General features: G+C 38.4%; 1 long non-coding RNA gene across 1 annotated transcript; it reads left to right on the top strand.

Annotated features, from left to right (window-relative positions):
• Positions 1-10,087: 10,087 nt before the first annotated feature.
• Positions 10,088-13,597, top strand: LOC117795986. The gene is made up of 3 exons (XR_004620208.1): positions 10,088-10,162; positions 10,806-10,881; positions 13,524-13,597. It is a non-coding gene; the product is annotated as an uncharacterized LOC117795986 (long non-coding RNA).
• The last annotated feature ends 1,983 nt before the right edge of the window (positions 13,598-15,580 follow it).

Here is a 15,580-nt window from a genome sequence, read left to right as displayed (position 1 = left end):
TTTGACAGAGATAGAGACAGCCAGCAAGAGAGGGAACACAAGCAGGGGGAGTGGGAGAGGAAGAAGCAGGCTCATAGCGGAGGAGCCTGACGTGGGGCTCGATCCCATAATGCCGGGATCACGCCCTGAGCCGAAGGCAGACGCTTAACCGCTGTGCCACCCTGGCGCCCCTGCCCATGAATATTTTGCACAAATAATTGTGTGTGTTTATAGATAGGCAGCCAGGCTCTTGGTTCATCCAACAAAGTAGGCTTTTCCGTTGCACAAACTTGTTTTGATAGTTTGAAATACCCCATAAGAAAGCAAGATGAAAAATAAAAATTGACCCCTGGGGGCTAGCAAGATAGACACGAAGCTTTATGAAAACAGTCCAGTTCCTGTTATTGCTCTCATGAGGAAACTTTCTTGGGATGTGTGAATGCACAGGTTTAAGCCTGCTCAAAGGAAACAGGAGCAGAGGTAGACAAAGAGGTATAGTTATCGGGCCTATCTATATCCATGGGGCAACACCTGTCAATGAAGGATGCTCGCTGCTGACTGGACAACCAGTCTCCACTAATAAAATCATAATTATAGTGCCTCATATGTAAAGGAGAGAGAAACCTGGGATTATGGCAGTAAAGGATGACTGTGGGCAAATAGATATTACTTGCAGCCCACATTAGTGTGTTTGGGTTTAACAGGTAAAGACCAATTCCCTTTCCTTTCCCATCTTGAAGACCTTAAAGAATGCTTAGGATACTAGGAGCAAATAGGTGACCCAGTGGTATTATTATGTGAAATATTGTTATAGAGAATTTTCCACTATTTATTTATCAAGAAATATTTATTGAGCAGACACTATGTGCAAAGTGTTATTCTAGGTGCTTGCATAACAGTAATGAACACAACAAAATCCCTACCCATATAGAGCTTACACTCTGGTAGAGAGGATGCATGGTGACCAATCACCCACAGGAACACATATATTGTAATGCCAGATAGGGGTAAGTATGGTGAAGAAATATATAAAGATAGAGTTGACCTATCACAGATTGGGATAGCCACATTAGAGGAAGTAGTCAAGGAAGGCTTCTCTGAGAAGTTAAGGCTGCAGGAAAGAGCTGAATAAAATGAGGGAACAAGTCATATGATGGTCTAGATGTGTGTTATAAGAGGATGGAGCAGCAAGCATGGAAGCCTGGAGGTGATTACACTTAGATTTTTAGAGATGCAGAAAGGAATTGAGTGTGCCTTAAGTTGGAAGTTTCACAGGGAAAAGAATGAAACTGGAGAAATACGCAGGCAACAAGATATCCAGGGAGCCCGGTGTAGGTAATGGTCAGAATTTAGATATCATTCTAAGTGTGCTGAGAAACTATCAAAGGGTTTTGAGCAGGTGAGCAATATGATCTCATTTGTATTTTGAATTCCTCTTGCTGCTGCCATGTAGAGACTAAACTTCTTGGGGCAGTCATGGTGTGGAAGCAGGACCAATTATCCCTTCTCATGATCTCTAGCCTACAAAGACTATGAGCTCCTCAAGGGCACAGACTACATCTCTACATATTGTTCCCAGTGCTTTGCCTTATCCTGGCACTACATGGGTACTTGATAACTACTGAAAAAACCTGGAGGGGTGAGTGAGGGAAATTTCTTAGACTGGGGCAGAAATATCTTAACCTCTCACAACTTAGGACCATTCTCACAGATGGTTAGTCCTCACAAAGGGTGAATTGGATTCCTTATGTTTTCTAGAGTTTTCTAAGTGATTTCCTGGGATCATGGAAACACAATTATAATAATGACCATATAGAACTTGCAGTGAAATATTGGGGAAGCTGTGAAAGTGTCACCTGAAATGGGAACAAGAAGTTTGAGTCCTACAGAAATTTGGCTTGAGACCAAAGAACAAGACAACATGGGGCAGCTGGTCAATTTGTTGTCATGACTTGAAAGGCACTTTGCAGATTTAAACTATGGAAGCATTAAATTTTTCTTCCTCCTTGTCAGTATAAAACGTATTTGATAAGGTCAGAGAGTGTTGGATAAGAAATAGGTCTTTCTTCTTTGATGGGCTCCTCTGGAGACTTGTCTTGACCTGTGTCCATAAAATCACCCTTTCCTAGCTAAATAAAAGAAACAAATCTGTGCAAGCCTCCTCATAATTTTGACTTGTGGGTGTCAGACAAGTCTGTGAGTTCCTGCCCTTATTATAAACACCATCTCCAGAGGAGGCAAACGTTCTTAATTTTTACAGTCACGATGCAGTCATGCTTTGAGATCATCTGAGAAGTGCTGTAGAAGCCAAAACGTTATTACTATCATTAAGGCAGTAATGACTATGATTATAATGCAGTTAGGGGAGCCGAGGAGGAAGGGTAGTTCAGGGTGAGTAAGCTTTACCCCCTGTATATCTAAGTAAGATTTGCTGTATCGAAAACCTGTATGTGTGTGGGGGGCGGGGGAGGGCATAGACAGGAAGATGATATTGAGATACCATTACTGGAGGATATGTACTGAAATCCATTTTAGTGAAACTGAGTTCAGAAAACATCATCCCATTCCATTCTACTTAAAACCTAGAGGACAGCTTTGCTTTGTTTCAGTAATAATGTGTTGGTGTAAAGTGTGATTTCCTTGCATATCACTTGGGAAGTAATGGTGATCTGAGAAGCTCTGAATGTAGCAGGAGGTTGTGATAGAAAGTGTTTACTTCAGATATTACTGTAACTGCTCTGGGGAACAAAAGGAAGATACAACAGAAAGTCTGTAGTTTGGCATCTTTGTCATTTACTGTCCCCCCCCCCCTTTCTTCCTTGATCTCCATTTTTGGGACTCTGTGATTCTGAAGAACTAACATTTACTCATTCAATAAGCATTTATGAAGTATCTATTAAATGCTGTGCTGGTGTTAGCTTGTAGGATTAATGGGATGGATATGAGTTGTTCCTTCCCTTAAAGGTTTTACAGTTTAGTCAGAGAGTCAGACAAGAATATCAATGGGTTTAATGTGTTAAATACAAGCTCTTCCATTGCCTGAGCACCATGATCAAATCTGCACCTTGGATAGCTCCCTTTGGGGTCAGTGTGTAGGATGGACTTAAGTGAGGTGAATTGGAAGTAGGGAGAGCTTGATCAAGGTCATTTCAGAATATACGTGAGAGGTAAGTGCTTGTTAGGTTCTTGAAAGATTTTTCGACTCTGAAACCCAAAAACTTGGCATTATTTATTATGAGATCAAGTAAAGGGATGGACTGGTTTATAGGATTTAGAAGTTTGTGTGGTTGGAATATTTAGTTCCTTGATGTTGCCTTTGTTGTGAGTGGAAGTGGACAGTGATTGTTTTGCAGGAGTGGGAAATGCCTGAATGTTTCCTCTGAGTTGGAGAGGTTCTGTGCAATTGAGGGATTGACTTAGAAATGTTTTGTGAGAAGTTCTCATAGAGGGCTAGAGTTGCATGTCACATTTTGCGGACATGGTCCTAAATGTTGCCTAAGAGAACATGCGCAACGTTAATGACCAAAATTATGACTTCTTTTCTATCAGAGTGGGCTGCCAATGGAAATTTCAGAGGCTCTCTTTCAGAATCTGAGAATTATTCTAGTGCAAAGAAAGAAAAAGAATGTGGGCACTGAGACTACATCTGCCTTGCCTGGGGTGGATACAGTGGGTTTTGGGAGAAAATCCCTGATTGTTTATTTCAGGCATAGGGTTCACCAAGTAAACAAACTCTAGGGCTATACAAGTTGTACTCTTGTAAATTCTTCCCTATCCTGAGAGAGTCACAAAGTCCATGACTTTTAAGATTATAAAGAAGCTAATTGTTTTATATTTATAATTTGAAAAGACTGAGTTTGCCTTTGTATCACTGGGAAAACTATAATCACTATGAATTAATGATGCAGAGTATGTTTACAGGGGTCATGTTTTACCATCTTAGAGATCAAACAGCTTTGGGGGGACTTCTGGCACTTTGCTTGTATGCAAATATTTGCTGTTAATTACAAAAGAGGCTTAATTGAAGTGAGTCTCACTTCACACCAGACCTGAGTAATAGAGTATGGTGACCAGGTATTTTCTATTCCCTCTGCAAGTGTGGTAAAGACGAATGACTTTAAATTTAAGCAGGAAAGATAAAATCAGCAAGCCTTGTTCTTAGTACAAGTAATATAACAAACAACAGTAGAAGACTGAGATCAAGAAAAAAAATCTTGATGGTCACCGCAGGGTGACCTGAAAGAGCCAGCCTCAGTGTTGCCAATCTCTTTTTAAGAGTTTTGATAACTGATCAGAGTCGGCTACCTTTTAGGTATGCTTTCAGATGTGGTGAAGGGATTGGATAAGCTCTGTTAAATTCTGTATTGACAATACTATATTTAATTGGAAATTACCTTTGAACCTTTTGCAGAAGGGTGAACTATTTTTGAATTTAAAGATGATCCTTATTAATTGCCTCTAACTAAGAAAAGGCTTTCCAACTTCACTGTCGGAAAGCATCTTTACCAAAACAGAAATAACATGGGTTGCTTGTGGACACCCTTCATGATATGAAATCACTCCCTTCTACAGCCACGTAAGCAATTTTCTTTTTATACCTTCAGATGAAGCAGCAGTTCTCCCCCGTGGAGACACGTGTCATTTGCTTGCTATTTATTAATACCTTCTCATTATGAAAGGTGTCATGCTAAGTGTTTTCATGTGCATGTGCTCATTGCATCATATTTTATTAAACGAAGAAATAGCTATGAGAGACTGGTGTGTTGTGGTTTTGTTTTTGTTTTTGTTTTTCAGAGACACAGAGCTAAAATGTGGCAGAACAAATTTCTGAGTTTGAGGTTTGAGGTTCTTTCTTGTGCATCTGTGGTCATCTTCTCTCACTGGCACACTGTCAATAACTCCCTGGCTGTCCGGCTGAGCCCCAGGCAACAGCTCTATCCTACCTACCACCTCCTTCAACCCCCTCTAAGTTATCCCCCAAACTAAGCTCTGGTCTATCATTGAAAATTTCCACCTCTGCCTTTGATTCCTCAGCTGTTATCTCCATACCCAGTGTTGAGACTACAACTTCTGGATCCCCTTTTACTTCCATAAATTTTGGTTTCAGAGGTCTTCTTAATTCTACACTGCTATGATGTAAAGAAGCATGCTATAGCAAATCTGGTAGTTCTAACTCCCAGATGTATCTCAAATCTGTCAAATTTCCTCCATTACCACATTTTCCATCCTAACTCAAGCCACCATCTTGAAAGAGACAAAAGTGTGGACTGCGGTAAAAGTATTGTTATACTTTACTATTCAGAGTGTGGTCCGGAGACCAGTAGCATTTGCATCGCATGGGAGCTCGTTAGAAATGCAGAATCTCATGTCCCACCCTGGACTTGAAGAATCAGAATCTGCGTTTTAACCAGATCACCAGATATTCCTGTGTACTTTAAATTAGAGAATCAGTGCTCTAGCAGACCTCCCCAGACTCTCTTTGCCTTCTCCATTACATTCTCCCCCAGTATCCAGTGTGATCTTTGAAAAACGTACATGTTTATACCATTTTGCTACTTGAAGTTCTTTAATGGCTTCCTGTCTCACTTATTATAAAGCCCCAACTCTTCACAATAACCTACAAAGTCCTACAAAATCTGATTCTTACCAACTACCAGGCACACTGACTTCCCCTTTCTTTCAGTTCTTACAAAACATCAAGCTTGGTTTTACCTGTAGGACTTGCCTCATTGTTTCCTTTACTCTGAATACTTCTCTTCTTCTCTTGGCATGATCTTAATTTTCTTAACCTTTCATTTCAGCGTAATGGTCACCTCTTGGAGAAAATGTACCTGACCACTCTAAGGAGGTTCCTCCAGGTTTCTGTCTATTATAACCATGCTGCTTTCCTTCACAGCATATATCTCAATTTGGCATTATACAATCTATTTCTTTCTCTAACTATCGTCCATTTCCTCTCTTGGACCATATAAGGGTAAAACCCATGACTACTTCCTTAGTCCTTAACACAGTGAATAGAGAAGGTACTCTATGGTATCTGTTCATGTTCAACAAATGAATAAACCATACTGTTGCTATATTTCTTATTGAATTTTTTCAGGAGTATATAATCAAAGAGAAATTGTTAGTGTTTTTCAATTCTTGCAATTGTTGCTAGTTGTTTGTTTTTGTTTTCGTTTTTGTCATTTTACCCAAATTATGCTGTTAGCTATACAGATTCTGGAAGGTTTTACTAATACCAACTTTGAACATTGTCAACATAGTGATTTTTGTCTCCAAGCTATTTGCAAATGTGAGCTAGTTCTCATTTACCTGCTGTATCCAACAAATATTGTCCTTATATCAAATATCCAGCCATCTCCTTAATGGAAACCAGAAAATGTTCTCTGCAAGTATATTGCTTTGGTCCAGAATTGATGAGGAAACATATTGAACAAATATTCAAATATTATTTTTTCTTTTCTTTTCTTCTTAAGAGCGTGCTGTAAAGGATGTAGGGGTAATGAGTTCAAGGGCTGATGACTTGAAACATTAGGCTGCAACTGATGGTTAACCCAGGGTCAGAAAAAGAAAACTCCCTTGTGATGTATCATTGCACAATTGCATAAAGCACATGTGTAATAGAGACTTATATCTTTCCCTGAAACATCTGGCATTACTCATCATAAAAAGCAGGTGCCTAGGTTGGACGGACCACATGTCCGTTCCAGGATGACACATTTCTGTTGTTTCTGGGTTGCATTTGAATTTTCTTTGGCTCTTGTCAATGCAAGCACATTAATGATCAAAATGATAATGCAGAGAAAGATTGCCTAAGAATGAGGGTAAACAAGGTAGCTGCTGCTTCTAGCATGATGAGGTTCTGGGTTGCAGAAAATTAGTAAAGCACCCTGTGACTGACAGCCCATGACAGTCCAGATGTAATGCTTTTATACTTGCTGTGACAGGTTTTGTTACAACCTCCATGGGTGGGACTTGTCTCCAAATGGAGGGTTTGCCTCCTAGCTAGCCAAAGTCTTTCTTAGGTGTTAGCCAACCATGGGTCAGGGTGTCATAAAAGTTTACTGAGTTGAACCCTTTTTCCTCACATAAGCTATTGTGTCTCATAGGATGAAGGCTTGTGAAAGTACTGGAAGAAAGTTTACAAATGTACAACACTTTAGCCAGAGTACATCTTGTCAAACTTACCAAGAGAACATGGTGAAGTCACCTGTCCTGTTGTGCTGTTCTCCCTTGTTTTACTCTAGCGTGGTGTTAAATCATCGATTGTTAGATTTCCAGGATGGAAACCATCTGGTTTTTCAGGTCCATGCACACTGCTTGGATTGTGATCTCTCTGAATCCCATGCAGAGTTTGGCAGGAAATTAATATTTGAGGTTCTAATAGTGGCAGTGTTTCTCAAGGTGTGGTGAGCTGATTATCTTTTTCAGAATTACCTGGCATGCTTTTGGAAAGCATAGATTTCTGGGACGGGCCCTGCAGATCTACTGAATTAAGGTCTCTGACATAAAGATTTAAAGTCTGTGTGGTAATGTTCCAGACAATGCTTATGAATTCTAAAGTTAGAGAACTACTAGCTTCTGTTGAAATTAAGTGTGCTATCTTAAAATTATCTTCTAATAGGCTTTCAGTAGAATTGGGGGTTCAAATAAATGACTTTAGATATAAGGGTTTCATGGATCAGCAATAGCCCTACAACACATTCTTGACTTGTCAGATTTGACACTAATTAAAATTATCCTAAAGTTAACCCTTAGAAATGTAAGTGTCTGAGTCCTGCTCAATAGTGACTCTTTATAGGTCAGAGACTTATTTTCAGGGATGGTTTACATGGTTTGGAGTGCATGCATGTGTGTGTGTGTGTGTGTGTGTGTGTGTGTGTGTGTGTGTGTATTTGTGCGTGTGTGCATATGCATGTAAGAAGAAAGGGGAGTTAATTGGGGGCCTGTTGTGTCTGAAGACTTTAGATCAACACTTCTTATCCCAGGTCAAATACTTACGGAATACTAAGAACTCATCTTTTTTCCTACAGTGAAATGATTTTAAGAGATTTTCTTTCAACTTTTTTTTTTTAGGTTTCATTTATTTATTTGAAAGAGAGAGAGAGTGCACAAGAGGGAGAGAGTGAGCACGTGCCAGGGGAGGGGCACAGGGAGAGGGAGAAGCAGACTCCCTGCCAAGCAGGGAGCCCCATGTGGGGCTCAATCACAGGACCCTGGGATCATGACCTGAGCCAAAGGCAGACACCCAACCAACTGAGCCACCCAGGTGCCTCTATTTTGTCTTTTGCTTTTTGCAAATGAATAGGTATCCACCATACAAGTTATTCTCATGACTCTGATTGTTTTTTTTTAAATTTATAGTGCAAAGATGCAAAAAACATCATTAAAAACCAGTCAGGGTGTTTTTAGTCCTTGCTGCTAGGAGTCATTTCTTAGAAATGTTTATTGAACTGTGATATACAAAAACAAAATACACAAACTGATCACCACATTTAACCAGTATTGAGATCAAGCAACAGAACCTCACCGATACCCCAGAAATCCCATTCGTCCCTAAGTTCAGTCACTAAAGCTTTCTAAGAAAAACCATTTTCCTGATGGCTAGAAGTAATTTTATTTCTCAAAAACATCTGATCATTTTACTTATTTTTTCTGTCAATGTTAATCTTGCTGCCCATATTGGAATCTAGCACCTTGCTGATCTATATGAATCCAATCTGAACTTTCCTGACTACAAGCTAACTTGAAAAAAAAAAAAAACACCTTTTGTTTTGCTAATTTATAATTCTAGAATGTTTCTTTCATTAAGTGACAGTCTCTACATTCAACTTGAATCATTTGTTTGCTCCATGTTTTGTTTCTAACCTGGAATGCGCAAATTCAAATTTCAGGGTGGTATTAAGTGTGTAGTTAATATCAATTATGGAACACTTCAGGCAATTGTTTGAACTACATTAGTTTAAAACAAGTGGCTGACATTTTTTTCCATTTTATCTACTGGGAAAACTTGATCAAGAATCAAACCAATTGGTCTGATGTAATAGACTCGGCGCAATAATTCATTGCAACTCGGAATAATTAATTAAGAATTGATATTTGGTATATTAGGGAACTACAAATAAAAAAGAATATGGCGCTCCTAGGGACTGCACATGATTTTCCTTTGTAGTCGTAAATCAGACTGGTATTCTCAGCAACAGGCAAGCCTGTTGTGTATAGGACTAAAAAGAAAGCTATTATGGGAATGTGCAAAGAGTACCGTACTTGGGGTCTGAAACCTTGTTGCGTGACCAAAGGCAAGTCATACACTCTCAGTAAGAGCCAGTTTCTAAATCTATGGAATGAGGATGTTAATATTCTCCTTGAGAAGTTGTGGTGAGAAGTAAATAAGATTAATGTTTCTAACCATCTAAGAAAATGCCTGGATATAGTCATTGCTCAATCAGTGTCGCTTTCCTCTCTTTCCACATAGCTGGATAGGATGTTCAAAGGGGTTTAACATGGGAGGCCTATTCTATTAGAAATAAGAACGTACTATACTATATCCTTTTCCATACGTTTTCTATTTATTTATTTCTTATTCTAAAACAAATGTTTGCTAATTAGGTAAATTTTTGGAAATAGAGTTATGTCAAAGAACTCCCTTAAATCTCACACTCTTAGAGACAGCCACAGTAAACATTGGTTTCAAGCATCTCACTTACCACTGTATTTTTTAGTACCCCTCCACATGCTCTGTACATAGTAAGTGTATGGGTGTGTCAAGAATTGAACTTTTTCCAAAAAGATATGAAAGTGGGTGTAAATCCTTTATGACTATTCATTATTGGCTTAGCATGAAACCCAGCAGACTTTCTTGTCAACCTGCTATTTTTCTCAAGGACAGATACTGGTCCTGTTAAATTCTCAAATAGCTCTAGGAACCAAGATTACAGTATCTCTTTTTGTAACAGGGTAGGTCCACAGAGCAGATGTTAATAACTCATTTAAAAATTATTTTTAAATTATTTAAAAATTATTTTATTAGACTTTCATTGAATTTTAAAATGAAAGCTGGGTTTTTCTTACCTTTTCTCTTTAAAGGAGTACCGCAAGGTGGGAAGAACTGAATTAGGAATCCCAGGAGCTGAGTTGTAGCCCCTGCTCCTTCATTCATTCGTTTCCCTGCCTTGGGATCTAGGTAAGCAGTGCAACTTCTGTCACCTTGTCAAAGCAGAGGAAATAATGTCTGCCCTGCTTTTCCTTTTATATGGTGATTGTGGAAATCAATTGTGATAACGGATGTCGTGATGTGTTTCATGTAATAAAGTGCTGTAAACCTTTTGTGTTGACATGGTTTTAATAGGAAAAATAGTGTGCATAACATTAACATAAATATTTCTTTGGGGCTGTATGTGCAAACAACAGAATTTACTTTACTTTGATTTTACTTCACATAGCCATTATACCTAGGTCCTTAATCATTCTGGATGAGTGTATAGAGGCTGGGAGCAGTACCTAGAAGTACAAAATTCCCAACTGCCTACAACTTTTGTGGATTATCATGTCACCTCTGTACTAATTTCCAGTCTAAAAATTCAGAACACAGAATTAGAAAAAGCGTAACAATACATTTTCCAGCCTTCATCTTACTCAGGAATAGAATTCCGTTTATATTATCATTTTTACTCGTTATATACTTTGATACAACATGATGATAGTAACTGTTATCCAAAGCATTAAATGGGCTACCTAGCATTTGGGGAAAAAGATAGCATTAACCATTAAATATTATCATCATGCATCCCTTAGACATGTTGTAACATTTCTGTGTCTTTGTGCAGAAAGAATATACATTTTGAAGTTAGAACAAACTGGTTTCGAACCATTGCTCCATGTTACCAGCTACGTGACTCGGGGGTAAGTTATTATTCCCTCTGAATCTCACCTTCATTAGAATGTGATGAAATGGTGTATATAGTGTACCCAGGACAGTGCTTGGCACATTTTTGGCATTCTGTAAGTGTTAGTTCCTTTCTTCCTTCTCATCATGACACCAAAGTGTTTACTTATTTTAACAGATATGAATGTTTGATAACTTAGAGTAACATGAAAAAGCTATTCCACTTATTTTTCCTAGACATAGTATAAAAATCCCATGCTTTTACCTGCATGGATTAAGAAACAAAGAATTATATTTTCAAACAAGATGCTTTATTGAGAATTTGTTTACCTTGCCTAATGCAAACATAAGCTACAGTTGAATTAATGACTTACGTGTGAAACTAAAGGCACACAGGGAATAGGAGAAAGTAGAGGAGGATATTTTAATCATCTCAGATTGGAAAAGCAACTCAGGGATCGTAAGAGAAAAATATGTCATATTTCATTACACTAAAATTTAAGACCTCTGACAAAAAAAAATAATAACCATAAAACAAAGGGTAAACTGTGGAAATGTATTTACAATTCAGAAGCAAAGGCTCATATCCTTAATATCCTCAAGGGCTTTTGTAAAGCACTCCTCCAAATGAGTGACAAAAGATAAACAACCTAATACAGTAAGCAAAGGTCATGAAAGGGCATGTTTAAGTAATTGCTTCTTTCCACCAAAAAAAGAGTTATCTTGGTAGTCTTGAGTTCAAGTCCCGAAAACACAGTATTACACCATCTTTATAAATGAATGGGAAGACAATGGTCCTATATTTTGGCATTGTGATCAGCTCTGTTTGGAATGAAAGAGTTTTCTTGATTGAAACCTCTTAAGTTTCCTGAAAAACATGCTGTTTAAATGCTAGGCTTTGGAAGGGGTGATCTTGCTAAACATGTGTCTTTACGTTGTCTTCTTTGTCAGAGCAGTAAAGAACATACACTTCACCCTTTCTTATTCATCATCACGAGTACTGATTACTATACTGTGCTAGAATGCAGTGCCATGAGGTTAGGAATAGGTCCTTACCCCTGTGCTAGTTAGGTTAAGATTGCTGTGCAGTTTGAATTCTTAGGGAGATATCAACACTAGCAATAAAAGTCAATCCTATAAATTACAGTTACCTTTGAATATCCCCTAGGGAGTTTCCCCTTAATCAGTCTCTCAAGAATTCCAGAATAGCCCATTTTTCTTTGGCATTGGAAAAGCTTGCTTTTCCTCTGATTGAGGCTCAGGTAAGGTAGTTGGTTCACAATGTGGTACCAGGTTCTATGAAAAAATATCTGCACTTAAACCCTAGGGCACTGCTTTGTGTTTATACTTTACATCAGTGTGCTGATTACATTTTCATACCTATTCTGTGAAATACCCATTTTACAGGTGAGTCAATGGAGGCTTTGAAATATGAAATCCCTCACCAACTAATAGATGGGAAAGCCTGAAATTTTGATATAGATTAATCCTATGCTATACTAAATTTCTTAGAACTGTGTATAAAATAAAAGTAAAAAGGTTCTAAGTGAGAGTCCAATAAACTTTTCACTCAATGAAATATGGAAGTTTTAGGTATGAGCTTTGGAAGTAAGTGTGCACGAGCTAGGCAGAGATATGACCATCTTCTGCTCATTAGCATTCTGCGTAGGTGAGGTATTCCTTTGCATATCTGCGGAGATGGTAATTAACGTATGAGGTGCCATAGTTTATAAAGATATGTTTTTGATCATGTATGCGGCTTGCCACACTGTATTATAGAAAACACATTGTGACTGAGCAATGAATTTCATCTTCTCCTGGGTATCTCACATTTCACATACCTGGACTGTCATCGTCCTCATGAATCTTTCATTGTGCCTCCGAGTTGGGTAATAGAGTTGAGCGTATCAGGGATGGAAGCTTTCCTGGAATGGATGTCTATAATCAGCTGATGAACAGAATACAATTGGCTATGCATGATGTAAGTCCTGCCATATACACCCCACGGAAAGCCCTGACTAAGGGAAAACAAACCCACCACGGCACGTTTACTTTCCATTCATGATGGCACAGTCTTGGTTTCCAGTCCTCTGGAATCAAAAATGGTGATGTGAATAGCAAGAGTTAAGGTGAGGCTCTGAGAAGCAGGGGATTTTTATATAAACCTCGCTTGTAATGATTGTGATCAAATGACTTAATGTTCTTCTGTTCTTTCTAAGAAGACATTAGCTAAGGAATCATTTCCCAAACCTTATTTCAAGCAATTAACTCAAATACTTGCCCCAATGTTTGAGATTTTATGACATTGAAACTTTTTCCTATTTTCTTTTCATTGTTCTCAGTGAGAATTACTTGCATTACTCTTAGGATGCGTCTCTGGTATCTTTTTCAGTCACGATTCCCCTCCCCTCCCTGCATAAGCCCTTCCCCTCCCCCATCACATAGCTGTTCTACAGGAGGAGCCAGCTTGAACATATTTGTTAAATTATACATCTTATCTATTTATAGTCTATTTTATTCATTTCAGTAAGCCCCTGTTGCTACAGAATTCCTTAGTTTCTAATGTTTGAGCTGCCATGAATTTCTCCATTTTTTTTTCAACTTCTGAGTTTGAAATTACTCTAATTTCTTTGTTTTGTAAATTCACGTGGTTTGGCAGCTCCGGATTTTGCTCTTCCCACCCCACCTTCCCTTTTGCCTGAGAGAATGCCGCTGCTGGTGGCCACACTTTGGAAATGGTGGCTAGGACCATTCACAGGTTGGTGACTTAGAGCTCTTCCATAACCCCTTCAGGCCTTACTCTCTTGTCTACAAAATGCAGATGATAATAATAATACCTTGTGTAATCAATGTGAGGATTAAACAAATGATGCATGTAATGTTCTTGCCAAATTGTCCCTGTGAAAGAAATGTTAACTATTGTTACGATTGTCATCATCTCATTTCTCGGAAGTTCTTTTGTATTTGAAATTTGATCTGCACTTTGCAGTTCATATTCACTTGGTAATATACGTAATATATGTTGTCTTGTTTTCAGTTTTCCTACCCATTCAGATTGCTCCTTACCTACATTTTTCCTTCTAGCTATCACCCTATTTTTCTCCTTTCAGTAGACGTAGTGTGAAGGAATGTTCTATATTATCAACTCTGGGTTCAGAATTTTAGAAGTTGTCAGCTCTCAAAACACTGTGGAACCCCCACCCCCAGGACCCATCCATACATAAGTCAAAGTAAAGTTGTACTTCTTGAAATAACACAAAATCCTATAATAATAATCTCTAGTTTACAGGTGAAAAATATGAGCTTTGAATGATGAAATTAAAGGAGATTTTTCATGCTATGGTTATAAATTTCTGAGTCAATTCACTGTACTTGAACTTTTTACTTTTTCAGAGGGGTAACTGTTGAGCTATTAATCTCTGCATTAAGTAAGTCAGCCTTGTTAAGCCTGTTGCCATTTCTTTGGCACACACAGTCACACCCATATACACAGTCAGTGAGCAAGAATTCTTGTCCCCTTAAAGGTCCTTCTAGCAGGACTAAGAATCAATTTGACATGAGACCAATTAATAGGAGAAAATCAAATTTAATAGTATATGCACAGGGAATCCACAAACACATGGAAATTCCAAAGATAGGCAAAATGAGGTATATATGTCATCCTGAATTAAGGAGAAGTGGTAGGGGTCTTTGAATTCAGAAGAAAGAATGCAATTCACAGGGCAAAAAGAAGAGCAGATGTTCAATAATTAGATGTTACCTTGCCATACAAATGGGTCACTTACATAAAAATTATCTTTGCTAATAACTCTTATTCTGAGAAAGATGCCCAATTTAGATTCTTCTATATAGTTAAGGGAGGGGCAAAAGTTTTTCTTGAGCCTGCAGGGTCTTGATTGCCTTCAGCTCAAAATAATGTTCATGCCAAAGTGGCCCATCTCGGCCTTGGCCCCTACAACACATACTATGCTGTGTGTGTGGGTTTATATATTTCTATAGTTAACCATCTACATAGTTAATATAGTTACATAGAGTCACAATATTATTCAAGGTGCATAGGTCTGGAGGGAGATTCTAAGACAGCTGTTACATCTGCCATTTGCTAGTATGTTTTTGTGTAGGTTTCTTAACATCTTATGAGTCTCCTTTCCTGGTCTGTGAAAATGGGGTCATAACAATATTTGCTTCTTAATGTTACTGTGAAGACTGGGGAATATTATGTAGGCCACACCATTTGAGAAGTTATTTAGCACTACATAACTTCAGTGAATTAAATTTTAAAAATGGCATACTTTCTTTGTCCCATTAAATCACTAAGATGTGAGATCAGGGTCAGTACTAAGTAATTGTTACCTACCTATCTGTGCTGTTCCCGGCTGCTTACTGAGCAAACTGTCTCTTTATCACTAAAGTGTGAGCACCAAGATGAAAGTCTTGTTTCATGCAAGGGAAAGGCCAAGGGGCAGATGTGAACAGTGATATCTACTTCATAGACTTCTTGGGAGGTTTAAATTTCTTACTTTTAACGTGTTCACCACACTGCCACGTGCACAGGAAATACTAAGTAAATGAGGTGTTGCTGATTTTTATCAATGGACATCTTTGGAAGCAGGGTCCATTCTGATTTTTGCCCAAAGTCAGACTCAATGTTCAGCATTTGAAATAAGTGAGGGTGAGAATGAGATTGAGGTGAGGACTTGTAGAATGAACACTGGA

Source organism: Ailuropoda melanoleuca, chromosome 14, assembly GCF_002007445.2.
Source record: "Ailuropoda melanoleuca isolate Jingjing chromosome 14, ASM200744v2, whole genome shotgun sequence".
In the NCBI taxonomy this organism is placed as follows: domain Eukaryota; kingdom Metazoa; phylum Chordata; class Mammalia; order Carnivora; family Ursidae; genus Ailuropoda; species Ailuropoda melanoleuca.
The sequence above is the reverse complement of the archived record's forward strand: the minus strand, read 5'-3'. Positions and strand labels throughout refer to the sequence as shown.